At 33.2% G+C, this 12,586-nt stretch overlaps 1 pseudogene; it reads right to left on the bottom strand.

Moving 5' to 3' along the window:
- Window positions 1-444: 444 nt before the first annotated feature.
- LOC125414906 (small ribosomal subunit protein eS4, X isoform-like) lies at window positions 445-1,279 on the bottom strand (annotated as a pseudogene).
- Between the last annotated feature and the right edge of the window lie 11,307 nt (window positions 1,280-12,586).

Below are 12,586 nucleotides of genomic sequence, written 5' to 3'. Positions count from 1 at the left end.
TTAAGAAGAGAAATACATAATATTATTATATATACACATGAATACATAATACATACACACAGACATATATATGTACAATCAATTTTTAACATAGTCAAAAACTAATGAAGAAAAGCTATTTTTCCTGCAGAATTGTTGGCAAGTCTGTTATTGAAAATTAACTAATGGCTTGTTGTTTTCCTGAAAGAAAGAGAAATGTCTTGGTAACTTAAACACAACATACATTAATTAACAGGAAATCTACAGCTGGAAGAAAAAAATTGGCACAGAAATTAGAGCTATAGTCAAACCACGCAGGGGAATGGCAGAGACACTACTCTACTCTAATAATTAATTCATAGAGAAGCTCACCATGTTTAGTTTCCAGAAACAAGCTACACCTTTTTTTGTTTTGTTTTGTTTTCATCATGCCGTTTAATCTAGCACGTTGCCTATAAAGGCTTGTTAGCAAGAGTGCAAATACGTCTCCAGCATGTCTCTTTGAGACCGTTTCAACCACTGCTCTGTTTGGCCGCTAGCCTCTTGTCTCTCTCTTCAGCAATTGTGAGGCGTATTCCTTTTCCTCGGGGAAGAGAAAACCATGGTTTGTTGCCCTTGCCAATACCAAAAATGTTGGGAAAGTCGGGTGGCAAAGCTGTTGCCACTGGCATCTTTCACATGGACCACATCAAAAGAGCCGGGATGTCTCTCTCTGTTGGTGATCACACCAATTCTTCCCAAGTTAGCACCCCCAGTCACCATACACAGGTTACCAGTGTCAAACTTGATGAAGTCGGTTATTTTGCCCATATCCAAATCAACTGAATGGTGTCATTCACCTTGATGAGGGGATCAGGGTAGTGTATAGTGCGAGCATCATGGGTCACCAGATGTGGGCTTCCTTTTGTGCCCACAAAGATCTTTCTCCCTTTGCACAACTTTACTTGGCCTCCTCAGGTGTAATACGATGAACAGCAAAGCGACCCTTGGTGTCATAGATCATACGGAAGTTCTCTCCAGTCTTGTCAATGCTGATGACATTCATAAACCCAGCAGGGTCGGTTATATCGGTCCTGACTTTGCCATCAATCTTGATGAAGCGCTGTATGCAGCTCTTTTTCAATTCATCTCCAGTCAGGGCATACTTAAGCCTGTTCCTTAGGAAAATGATCAGAGGCAGACATTCCCTCACTTGAGGGAATGTGGATGAACGAGGCGCAAACACGCCAGTTAGTTTATCCAGCATCCAGTGTTTTGGAGCTGCTACACGCTTCAGATGTTTCTTGAGACCACGGGCCATTTCTGCGCCGGGAACGGAAAGAGCTACAGACACCTTTTTCTTTTGAAAATACACATAGCTAGTTCAGCTACCATTGACAGAAGAATGTATTGTCTATCTAGATTCTAGACCGTAAATTAATGTCTCAACTCTAGTCATTCATCAGTAACTCCATAAGTTGTAGAGTCAGTTTCAAGGTGGGTGATTCAGGTAGAGGAGTAAGTGTAGCACACAGATTGCTTCAGAGACTATTGCAGGGAACAGAACTCCACCATTGTAACAAAGTAAAGTGACTATTATATACTCTGCATGCACATTTTGTGTTAACTCATATTGGTCCCATTATATACTCTGATTTTCTTAGCCTTGGGCATGAGCTAGAATGATGTGTTGTCTATGAAAGCTTTAGCTCTGAAATTACCCACAACAATAACTGTTCACATTTCATTGGAGAAATCAAGTTTCAAGGCTAAGTGTGATGATAATGGGAAAGGAAATTAAACTCCTAATATAGAAATAAACTTAAAATGACATATCAATAGATAGATATATAGAAGCAATTTATAACAAAGGCAGGAGGCAATTGGAAACATCAAGAAAATTGACCAAATTATTTTATTTTCTTCTACAATGTGAGTTAAGTCATGTGAATTTTTTAATCACTAAAATTTACAAAACAGTGGAACAAGGTTCAGACAAGTAGACACCATATTGTAATAAATAGCTTGCTGTGGAGAACATGAATCAGTCCTTGAAAGATTTACAGATTTAAATTATTTGGTCCCATATATAAACACAGTGATTATTCACTACAAATGGACAAAAATTCTAGACAAAGGAAATTCCTAGTTTTCACTTTAGAGATAAGGTAGGAATATACACAAGAAACCAAGACACCTACCTCATCCTCTTTAGAAATTATCATTTCTGTGAAAGTCACTTCAGGAAATTGGAAGTTTGTCTACAGTCTTGTGAGAAGTAAATTAGACTTGATCAGAAATGTGAAACATGTAATAGTTCTAATGCACTGCTTGAGATGCTGGCAGAATTATTTGAACAGACTTGCACATAAATGTGAACAGAATACTACAGTCAATTGTAATATGAATATAGTATATATTTCTCTGAAATTCATCCTTTAGAAGAATAAATGACCAAGCATAATAATGAATGATAATAAGTACCTATTTAATCTAACTTAATCTTCTTGCTGTGGTACAATATTTGTACAGTGTAAATATATATGACTCTTATAGATAATAAAGGTTTAAGAGGTCTATAACTGGGCAGGAAGAGATTGGGCAGGAGATATAGACCAAGAAGATACGGAGTCAGAGAAATCAAGAGAGATATAGAAAGAAAGAAAGAAGAAGGTGCCATGTTGAAAAAAGTCACAGCCATGTGGCAGAGGGTAGATAATAGATAGTTCCAGGATAGGATCCAAAACTGCAGAGAAACCCTGTCTCAAAAAAAAATTGTTAAATCATCCTCCCCCAAATACACTGTTTCTCCAATATGTTTCCTTTCCGAAAAGAGCAGGCCTCCCAGAGACATCAACCGAATATGGCATAACAAGATACTATAAGACTAGGCACGAACACTAATATCAACGAGGGACAAAGCACCACGGTAGCAGAAAAAGCGTCCCATGAACAGGCAAAAAGTCAGAGACAGCCCACTTCAACTTAACTTGAAGCAGCATAAAACGACAGAGTTTATAAAAAGCTTTAACATGTTCTATAAATTAGTATATGTTGATATTCAACTTCTAGAAGCTAGAGTACTAAAGAACTTGAGCTTGTGCATAGGGACATATGTGTTGTACTCTGGACCTGGAAACTAAATGCAGCTTTGACTGTGTGCGAGGAACTGAAATAGATCTTGAACAAAGTTAATAATTTGCAAAAAAATACAAAGGTAAACAAAAAACTGCATTGAATATAGAATATGGAATTTTACAGTTGTTTACATGCAGTTAACTTATCATTTAAACTGTATTATAAGGTCATATGAAAATATGATACATTCCAAAAACCTATTTAATAGTTTTGTGTGTATATACACATATGAAAATATAAATATGTATTTAAACATTTGAATCACCTGAGAAGGAAAGAAGAAGCAGTAAAGATCTTTAAATAGAAAGATAACACATTTAATCACCCATTATTTGTTTAATTGAATTAGTAAATATACCTAATGGTCTCATATCCATGTGGCTAACTCAGAGCTAAATACTAAATATCTTTCTATTATTTTCTCACTAAATGTGCATTTTAAGTTTTACCAGCATCAAAGAAAAACAGAACATGAGAATTTTTACAAATGTGTAATAGTTTCTCACCCTTAATCATTTATAAGTCTAATTTTGTCTAATTAACATAATATATTTGTTCACTTTTCCTGTGCCTTTTCCTGTGCCCAGAGAAGGCTGCACATGTATCCTGCCCCTTGAACTTTCTTGAGGAATAATCATTTTTGATCTTAATACCAATAACTTCCAAATTTGACAGTTGCCACTCAGAAATGTCATATTATAGTCACATATATTTGCCTAAAATTACTTGGCAAACCCAAAGCCTTTAGAGAGGATAAACATAATTCCTGCTCAGGAACTAACTCAGATTTTATAGGGTTTTTTTTTTGTACAGACTAGGCATTCATTATTATAAATACATGAGCTAAGAATAACTTCAGCTAGTATATTTTGGGATGAGAAATATTTGAATATGTATGAGGAGACACAGGTGAGAGAACTCAGATGAACACAGAATTCATTTATGTTTCACATATACCTCACATCCATAGCATTATGTCAGTTCATGAAATAGTCCCATACTGATGTGACTGAAGAAGATTGTCACATGTACAGGTTTACACTTGTGGTATACTGTCAGTACTGAAAATGTTTTTGATTTTGGAGACAGAGATTTCAGACTTTTGAGATATTGGTGTTTAAGGTGCAAAACAGTCAAACAGTCTTTACAGGTGTGTCCACAAGATTAGAAGAAAAATGTTCTCTGAGACACATAGATTCAGTTCTCAAAAAAGAAAACAAAAATGTATTCTGTATTGCCTGCAAAATGCTGCATTAACACAAGTTGAAACAAATAACCGTAACGGTCATTGAGATATGAACTGCAAGCAGCAGCACCTGAGAAAATGGTGTCACCACATCATGGAGGCCATCCTGAGAACTCGGTAACACTGGGACCTTTAAAGGCTTTCCTGGAACTCCAGAAGAGATGCTGACTGTTTCAATGATAAGTAATATGTAAGGCTTTTGGGGCAGTCCTGTTACACATACACAGCTTTCTGTTATGAACTGAGGTTAAAAATAAGTATTTTACTGGGTTATTTCCAAAACAATAGTGTATATTTCACTATTCATTCAGAATCATATAATTATGTGAACATGGCCTCTATTATCTGATATCTGACTTTTATTTCATTACTATATTCAAATTCTTAAGGAAAGATGAATCTCTTTTTATAGTTGAGTTTTATCATATGTACTTTATTATAGATACATATCAATAATATATTTTGTTAATTATATATTTAGTCTGTTCTGTTTACTTATTATTTTCTTTATATAGCTAACTATGATTACCTACATTTGTGAATTCATTACTACTAAGGTGTAATCTTCATCGATAAATAACCAACTCCTTAGTTCTTAAATGAGTACATTTCTTGCACCTTCTCTTTTTTCCCCTTAGATAACTTCCTTTTAATTCCCTTTAAAATCCCAAATGATATACATAGACACACAAAAGTAGATTTTAATTTAAGGTGGAAGGTATTCTTTCCCGTAAATCCAAGGCATAATAGGAAAGGGTGTGACACAGAAGTATTACAGGTTTAACATTGTCACATTCTATCCATCGTTATTATTATGTTGAAATTCTTTTATATCTGCTAACAATTAATAGGGATAGTTTCAGAACATAAAGATTTGATTGGGGAGAACTCCTGAAAATCTTGGTTACAGACATAAAGATATAAACCAAGAAAGACTACAGGACAGGTGACATCTATGCTGAACACTTTACAATGGGAACAGCTCTGAGTCTGAATGAGACATGATAAAACTTGTTGGCTGAAGAGTCTTCATGACTAATTATGACATTCCATCCTTTCATGTGACATTCATAGAGGTTTGGTTATACAATCTAAACTAACTTATAAAGTTAACAGATGCTTTTTACCAGCTCGGACATGAAACTAACAAAAAAAAATGATTAACTTACTTGTGCACACTACACATTCAAACTTGTGTTAATGCAGATATATAGGTTATCTTTAAAAGTTTGTGTGCTTTCTGGGAAAAAAAGGGGGCCTGAAACCAATAAATAAAAGTAGTCCAAGTTATGCAACTTCAAAATTCCTCTGTTGCATCTTCTTCAAAATTCTAGACCCATCGAGAATAACTTCACAGCTGCTAGCTGAAATGACTCCAGCCATGACTTCATGTAAGTCCTCCACCTTACCATCACACAAAAAGACTAAACAAAAAAGAATATAGCTAGCTCTCCTAGTACTTTATAATTGTTCCTACTTTCTCATGGTCTCCTAAAGGTGTCATTGTCCCCAGACAAAAGAAAGCAATAGAAAGAACATGATACCCACATTCTGTAGGGTTGGATTTGCAATTTTGAATGTTGGTAATTGTAAAGAAGGGTTTGTTGCAAGTTTTTGTTGGCAATGGCCAGAAAAAAGGCTAAACAGTGATTATATGTAGGAATCTCTTTCTAAAGGGAGAAAGGCAAATATGGTATAGAAATGATGGATTAAACTTAATAGAGATAAACATGGACTTCCCTGGAAAGGGGAAACAGACAAAATCTCTTGAAAAAAAATTGGGAGTATCGGGGGAAAGGGGAGGTTAGAGCAAAATTTTAATTTATATTAAAAAGTAATAATGCTACAACTTTGGGGAAATATATACATTTCTCATTTAAAGCAAATATGGCAAAAATACAACTAGGTAAAAATCTCTAAATCATGGTCTGGATTATACTTCTTAGTGAGCTAAGAAGCCAGTTACTTCTTTACTTTTTTGCATGTTGGTTTATCCATCAAAAGAGCTTGCTTTACTGCGTTTTTGAAGTTGAAGGTATTTACTCACCCTTGGCCTCTCAAAACTGAGTAATTTAGACATACTTTTGTAAAGAGCACTGGACAGTGTAAAGGTTGCTAAGTTTGAGTTATATTTGATATTATAACATATGGTATATATAGTGAAAGAAAGTATGTGGTTTCTTTAACTTCCTGGCATATTTACTTTTTCAATTTTTTAAAGAACTATTTTATTTTCATGTGTGTGTGTGTGTGTGTGTGTGTGTGTGTGTGTGTGTGTTTATGAGTGAAAACATATATGCAGTAATGCCCATGGAGACCAGAAGGAGGTGTCAGATACCTTTGGGTTGGAGATACAGTTGGTTAGGTACCACATGATGTGGGGAGGCTGGGAACAAATCTTGAATTCTTTGCAAGTACTTTTAGCCACTGAGGAATTTCTCCAGTCTTCTTTTGTAATTAAAACACCTGAGGAAATATCATTGACATAGTTTGCTTAATGAACATAAATTTCCATGTTAAAAAATAAAAAGTAGTATAATACAGTAAAGTTGGAATTTCATAAGGGCTCGGAGATGCTCCCTTTGATCTTCAGGGTTTAATAAAACAAACAAACGAACAAACAAACAGAATTACTGTCCTAGAAAAAGTAAATATTCTCAAAAGTTGGGGCAGTACATACTATCAGATCTCTTTACTGCTAGAAACCATTTCTATTTTGTGGACAATAATTTAAAATTACTATAGTAGATGTTTTTGAATAATATATTGGAAAGCAGGAAAACCATCATTTTTATGAGATTCCCTAGTGAATGAAAGACATGTAAGATTCCTTAGTCTTTAAAACAAAAGCATGCATTATAATATCAAACATATGTAACTGTGAACAACTTCACAAAAATAAGCAACACGAGGAAATTCTATAGTTAAAATTTTAAAGCAGTTACAAATACTATTTCTAAATATTTCTAAAACATTGAATGACTAACAACTGATCTATAAAAGCAGATAATATTTTTAATAGGTTCCAGGCCTAAATTTTGTTTTATAATTAACATGTTTATGTTTGTTATTGTTATTTTTATTTACCTGGTATGATCTGACATTAAAGCTGTCAAAGGAACTCATTATATTGCCCTAGCTCACCTTAAACTCATAATCCATCTCTTCTATCACTTAAGCGCTAAAAAAGTATGCATTCACTCTATGTTTTCCAGTTTTATCTTTTTGTTATTGACCTACTATTTCATCTTGAGAAGACTTTGATTACTATTAACTATGCTTCTTCAACTTGACAGTTTTTATTATCAATAATAATGAATCATCAATCCTACTTTATGCATGCTATGCAGCCCTGTTTAGAAACTGTTGAACCTACAGTTCATAATTTTTTATTCTTTGTTTTAGAAGGATTTTTCTTGCCTCATTTAGTTTTAGTATCATAAATACAGTAAATTTCCACAATGATTTACTTCTTATAGTTTTTTATTACTGTACCTGCTTAGTTTCATATTAACTTTATACAAGTTAGAGTCACCAGAATAGAGGGAACCTCAATTGAGAAGTGCCTCCAAGATCTTGGACTGAAGCAAAGCCTGTAGGCCATTTTTAAATACATGATTTCAGAGAGAGGGCCCAGTCCATTATGGGTGGTTTCATCACTGGGCTGGTGGCCATGGGTTCTATAAGAAAGAAGGTCGAACAAGCTATGAGGAACAAGGCTCTCAACAGCATTCATCCATGGACTCTGCATCAGCTGTTCACACCAGGTCCCTGCCCTGCATGAGTCCTCTCCAGACTTCCTTGAAGTCAGGTAAACTGTGATTTGGAAGTGTAAACCAAATAAACCATTTCCTCTTTACATTGTTTTGGTCATGGTGACTTATCATTGCAATAGGAACCTTAACTAAGAAAAACTACTATTAAAAGTGATTTTTTCTCTCACATAATTTCTTTTCTACTGCAAAAGTTTATTTAAGTGGAATCTCGTAGGTTAATATTCATGATGATGAATACATATTTAAGCAAATATCTATCTATCTATCTATCTATCTATCTATCTATCTATCTATCTATATCATCTACATATCTTCAATCTACTTATCTTTATATATATGGCTAAAATTTATATATGCATAATACAATGCTATCTTTATATTTGTAACAAATAATTATTGTGTTGGTATTTATGTTTAAACAGTAGAGTACCTAGAAATTAAAATGATCTTATAAGATACAGACAAACATTAAAATGGAATAACATTGATTTAACAATCAAGTAAAATCAATCAAATTTGAGGTACCACAGTTTTCTATAATTAAATATCATCAGGTTGCTGCAGAAAAGTAATAATTTAAACAATTCTAGTATCTCTGATTCATGTACATTTGCTATAACTTGTAGAGAGTCAATGTATATTCAACAGAACACAGAAAGCTAACATTTTGTAGAAATGTAAGAGCTAACTTTCATAAGTAAGGCATATTCTTTATGAAAATATAACTATGCTGAAATATTTTTATCATTTTTTTCAATTAATGATAGAACTCTCTGCAATGAAGTATAATCAGTTAAATTTAATGAAACCTGAATTCTTAATCATATCTCCATGCTAGTGAAGAATAAAGGTAAATATTTGTTATTTTTTAAAGGCTATAATGATATGTGTTTGTTAAATTAAATCATGCTGGCATTATTAAAATAATTTTATTTATCATTCTTTTGAAGTTCTTGAAGTCTTCATAACCTCACTTTTGAGAAAATACAGAATAGTGTGTAAGCAATTTTTTCTTTGAGAAGAATAACTTTAATTTTTTATGCTTCTTCAAGAATTTATTTTCACTGATGAATTTTATTATTGATAGATTTGTTCAACAAATAAATACATATGCAAGTAAAATCATGCAGTTAAACTATTTATCTTTGATAAACAGTATCTTAAATTGGTTAAGATAGTTTTCAGTTGTCATAAATTATTCATATTCCATTACAAAAACTTATACAGTTGATTTGTTTTAATCTCTTTGATATCACTTCTTTTTATGCTATTTACATTGTATTTATAAGAAGAAATGTTTACTTTTAGATGTTGAGATGACTCTATAGGTAACATAAACCAGCACACAAGTCTGGCATCCTCAGTTCAATCCCAGAAACTTGCATGTATTAATCATGCTTTTTGTTGCTATGATAAAACAACATGACTAAGACAAGATCAGGTATAAAGAGTTTATTTATTGTTTTATATTTTGAGCCGATTCTAATCAATAATGGCATGGAATTGAGAACTGGATGAGATGGAGCCATTCTTGCTGACCGAACAGCACCACCAAATGAGAACAAGTGTTCAAATGTTGGTAATTATACCATGGTTGGTAGATAGGGGTTACCCAATTTCTCATTTAAAGAACAATCTAGATGAATATAGAATGAGACAGCAGTAATGTCCAGTAACGTCTGCACAGGTTCACTTGGGCACACACAATAACTAGTAAACCAATATTTAAAAAATTCAAAACAGGAAATGAATTGCTTCTTTTCTTCTAAGCACTTCAGAAATGTTACTTTTTGACAAGAAAAAAACAAGAATTGATTTCTTCTATTCCTCACTGCTACATATAGTAGATACTTAATCTCATTATCAAATTTTTCAAAACTCTTTAAAGAGGAAGTTATGAGAATAGAACATATTCAAACCCAACCACTACTGGGAAATTTATGTATTATAAACAGTGTAAAATGAAGTATGAACATTAATTTTAAATTCTAATGTAATTAGGATAAGAGTATTCTATGATTTGTTGAAAAATGCAGGGTTATAGGATATCCACAATCATTTCTCAGGCAAAGAATTAAACTTTTTTATTTAGTGTCTATTTTGTAACACATGTTTTTCACAAAATATTTTCCTTTTAATAATATGAGCAATTTCCTATATTTTTAATCTGTACCTTAAATTATCTGAAAGAAATTGGAACAAATCAAAGCAAAAATGGTGTAAGATAAACCATTAAATCATGTTTATTACTCATTAATTTTACCATTTGTTCATTCTCCTACATAGTCTGCGATAATTCTTTAAACAATATACGCACACCTTCTCCTGCTTATTTGGGGCAGAGATACCCTTCAGCAGAAAATGCTTTCTGATAGCTTCCAGGTTTCAGGAATCAATTAATTTCACATCAGAAACTATCTGTTGTGCACCAATAAACTTGGGGCTTTAAGCTGCCTTTCTGACTTTCTGTTTAAAAATAAAAAAATAAAAAACAGAAGCCACTTTAAAGGAGATAGTAAATATGAATTAAATTCCCAACTTTGAAGGATATTTGTGACTGATCATAAGTCATAACATCATAAGTGCATCAATGAAATTAGACAAAATTGTTTCAAAGACTGTTATTTAAAAGCAGGATCTCCAGCCAAGAATATTGGCAAGTGCCTTGTCTATGGTTGTAACTCCTTTCAAAGACAAAGCAGCAGGATCACTTGATTCTCCCAGGTTAAGTGCAGTCTGGGTGATGTTGCCTGATCCTTACTCTAACGCATAACAAAGGAATACAAAGTAACAACTCCATACATATTTGAAGTGCAAAACATTGAAAATAAATCAAAGTAAATATGCTGTCTGCATAAATTATTACTCCTGAAACTTATGCAAATCATGATCATTTTTATTGACATAAATTTTTATGCTATATTACCTTTAAATGAGTTTTCCTCTTTCCTTGTTTCTATTCCCAGTTTTCCCATCTGCATGCCTCATTGCTCTTTATTCTCTTTCTATCATGACCTTGGAGGCAGGACCTGATGAATAGTGCTTTATAAGCTGTACAAGACATTTCCGTTTTTCTTTACTTAAGAATAGAGAGTCCAGAGAGTATCGGGAAACTGCTACTTTTTCTAAGATGTTCTTTTTCTACCTCCATCCTTGTCTGAGTAATTTTACCTCAGTCTAGACTCTCCAAATGCCTTCAGCAGTACAGATGCTTAGAGCTACTTGTAATTCCTCAATATATCATAATTCCCAGATTTTATTGTAGTTCAGTACAAGGGAAAATAGTACTCTCATTTACCTGTCTACATATCAAGTTCTTTCACCAACTACTAATTATTTTTCCTAAATAAAATTGTTTTATTTAATTTTAAACCTATCAAATAAAGCTTCTGCCCATTATTTTTCAGGGTGGCATTTTCTGTGTGGCTAAATTCTATATGCACAATTTGTTCTCTGTAATGTAGCCAAGTCAAATCATTTGAGAAGTGCCTCTACTGTGATTTCAGAAATGTGTCAACAAACTCTGACTTCTTAATTTATTGTCATTTTCTGTCTCTTGATAACGGGAAGATGAATTGCCTTGGCTTCTACATTTTCCTTCTTTCTTGCCCCTTTCTGTATTCACCATCTTGGAGATTACATTTCAACAGATAAATTTATGCATTATTTGAATGCAGATGACTTCAGCACAGATCAAATCACTTCAAAACATAGTGATAAGATTAATTTATCAGTGACATTCTTAATTCAGAGTAGTTGATGAGACTCATGTAAATAATTCACATGTGAAGGCTTTAATCTTAGTTTACTGTCAGTAATATTGAGTAATGTTATTGGAAGACCTAAGTGACTGGTTGACAACAAGATTATTTTGTTTGCCTGTTTAGTGACTGGACTGTTGTGGTTAGAAGAGCAAAAGGCTGTTCAGCTTCCTCATTTTCTCAATTTATCCTCTCGAAATCACATTATGGCAAATTCAGTTTCTTCAGATATTTGCAAAGCATCATCTCCCTCTCTTGCAAGTAGCGATGGTGGATGAATATGTCTTCACATTTAGATATCACATAATGCAGCACTGGAATTGTAACAGGAGGTTATTCTTAATGAGTAGCAAAATCAAACCAGGATAACCAGAAAGTGATTGTCTACAAGCAGCCATAGAAAGAGACATTGTTCATGGTATGGGCAAAAAGTGTAGAGAGGAATGAAAAGTTTTGATGTTTTACAATGCTAAATGTCATCTCCTTTTCTAATGTGTACTAATATAGTATCAGCATGTTCTAGTTTAAAATTCTTATGTCTCTTTCTATTAAGTATCATCTACTCCTCTTCCATTTCAGGGGATACCGCTCCTTTAGTGTTCCAGTCATTTGAAAATTTCAAAGGATTCTTTATCCTTTCTGCTATTATAATAGCTCATCTGATGTTTAAACATATCATGTTGTTCATTTGTAAAGTACATGAAATA

This window comes from Myodes glareolus, chromosome 15 (genome assembly GCF_982192425.1).
Source record: "Myodes glareolus chromosome 15, mMyoGla1.1, whole genome shotgun sequence".
NCBI lineage: Eukaryota > Metazoa > Chordata > Mammalia > Rodentia > Cricetidae > Myodes > Myodes glareolus.
Note: the sequence above shows the minus strand (reverse complement) of the source record. Positions and strands in the feature narration are given on the sequence as shown.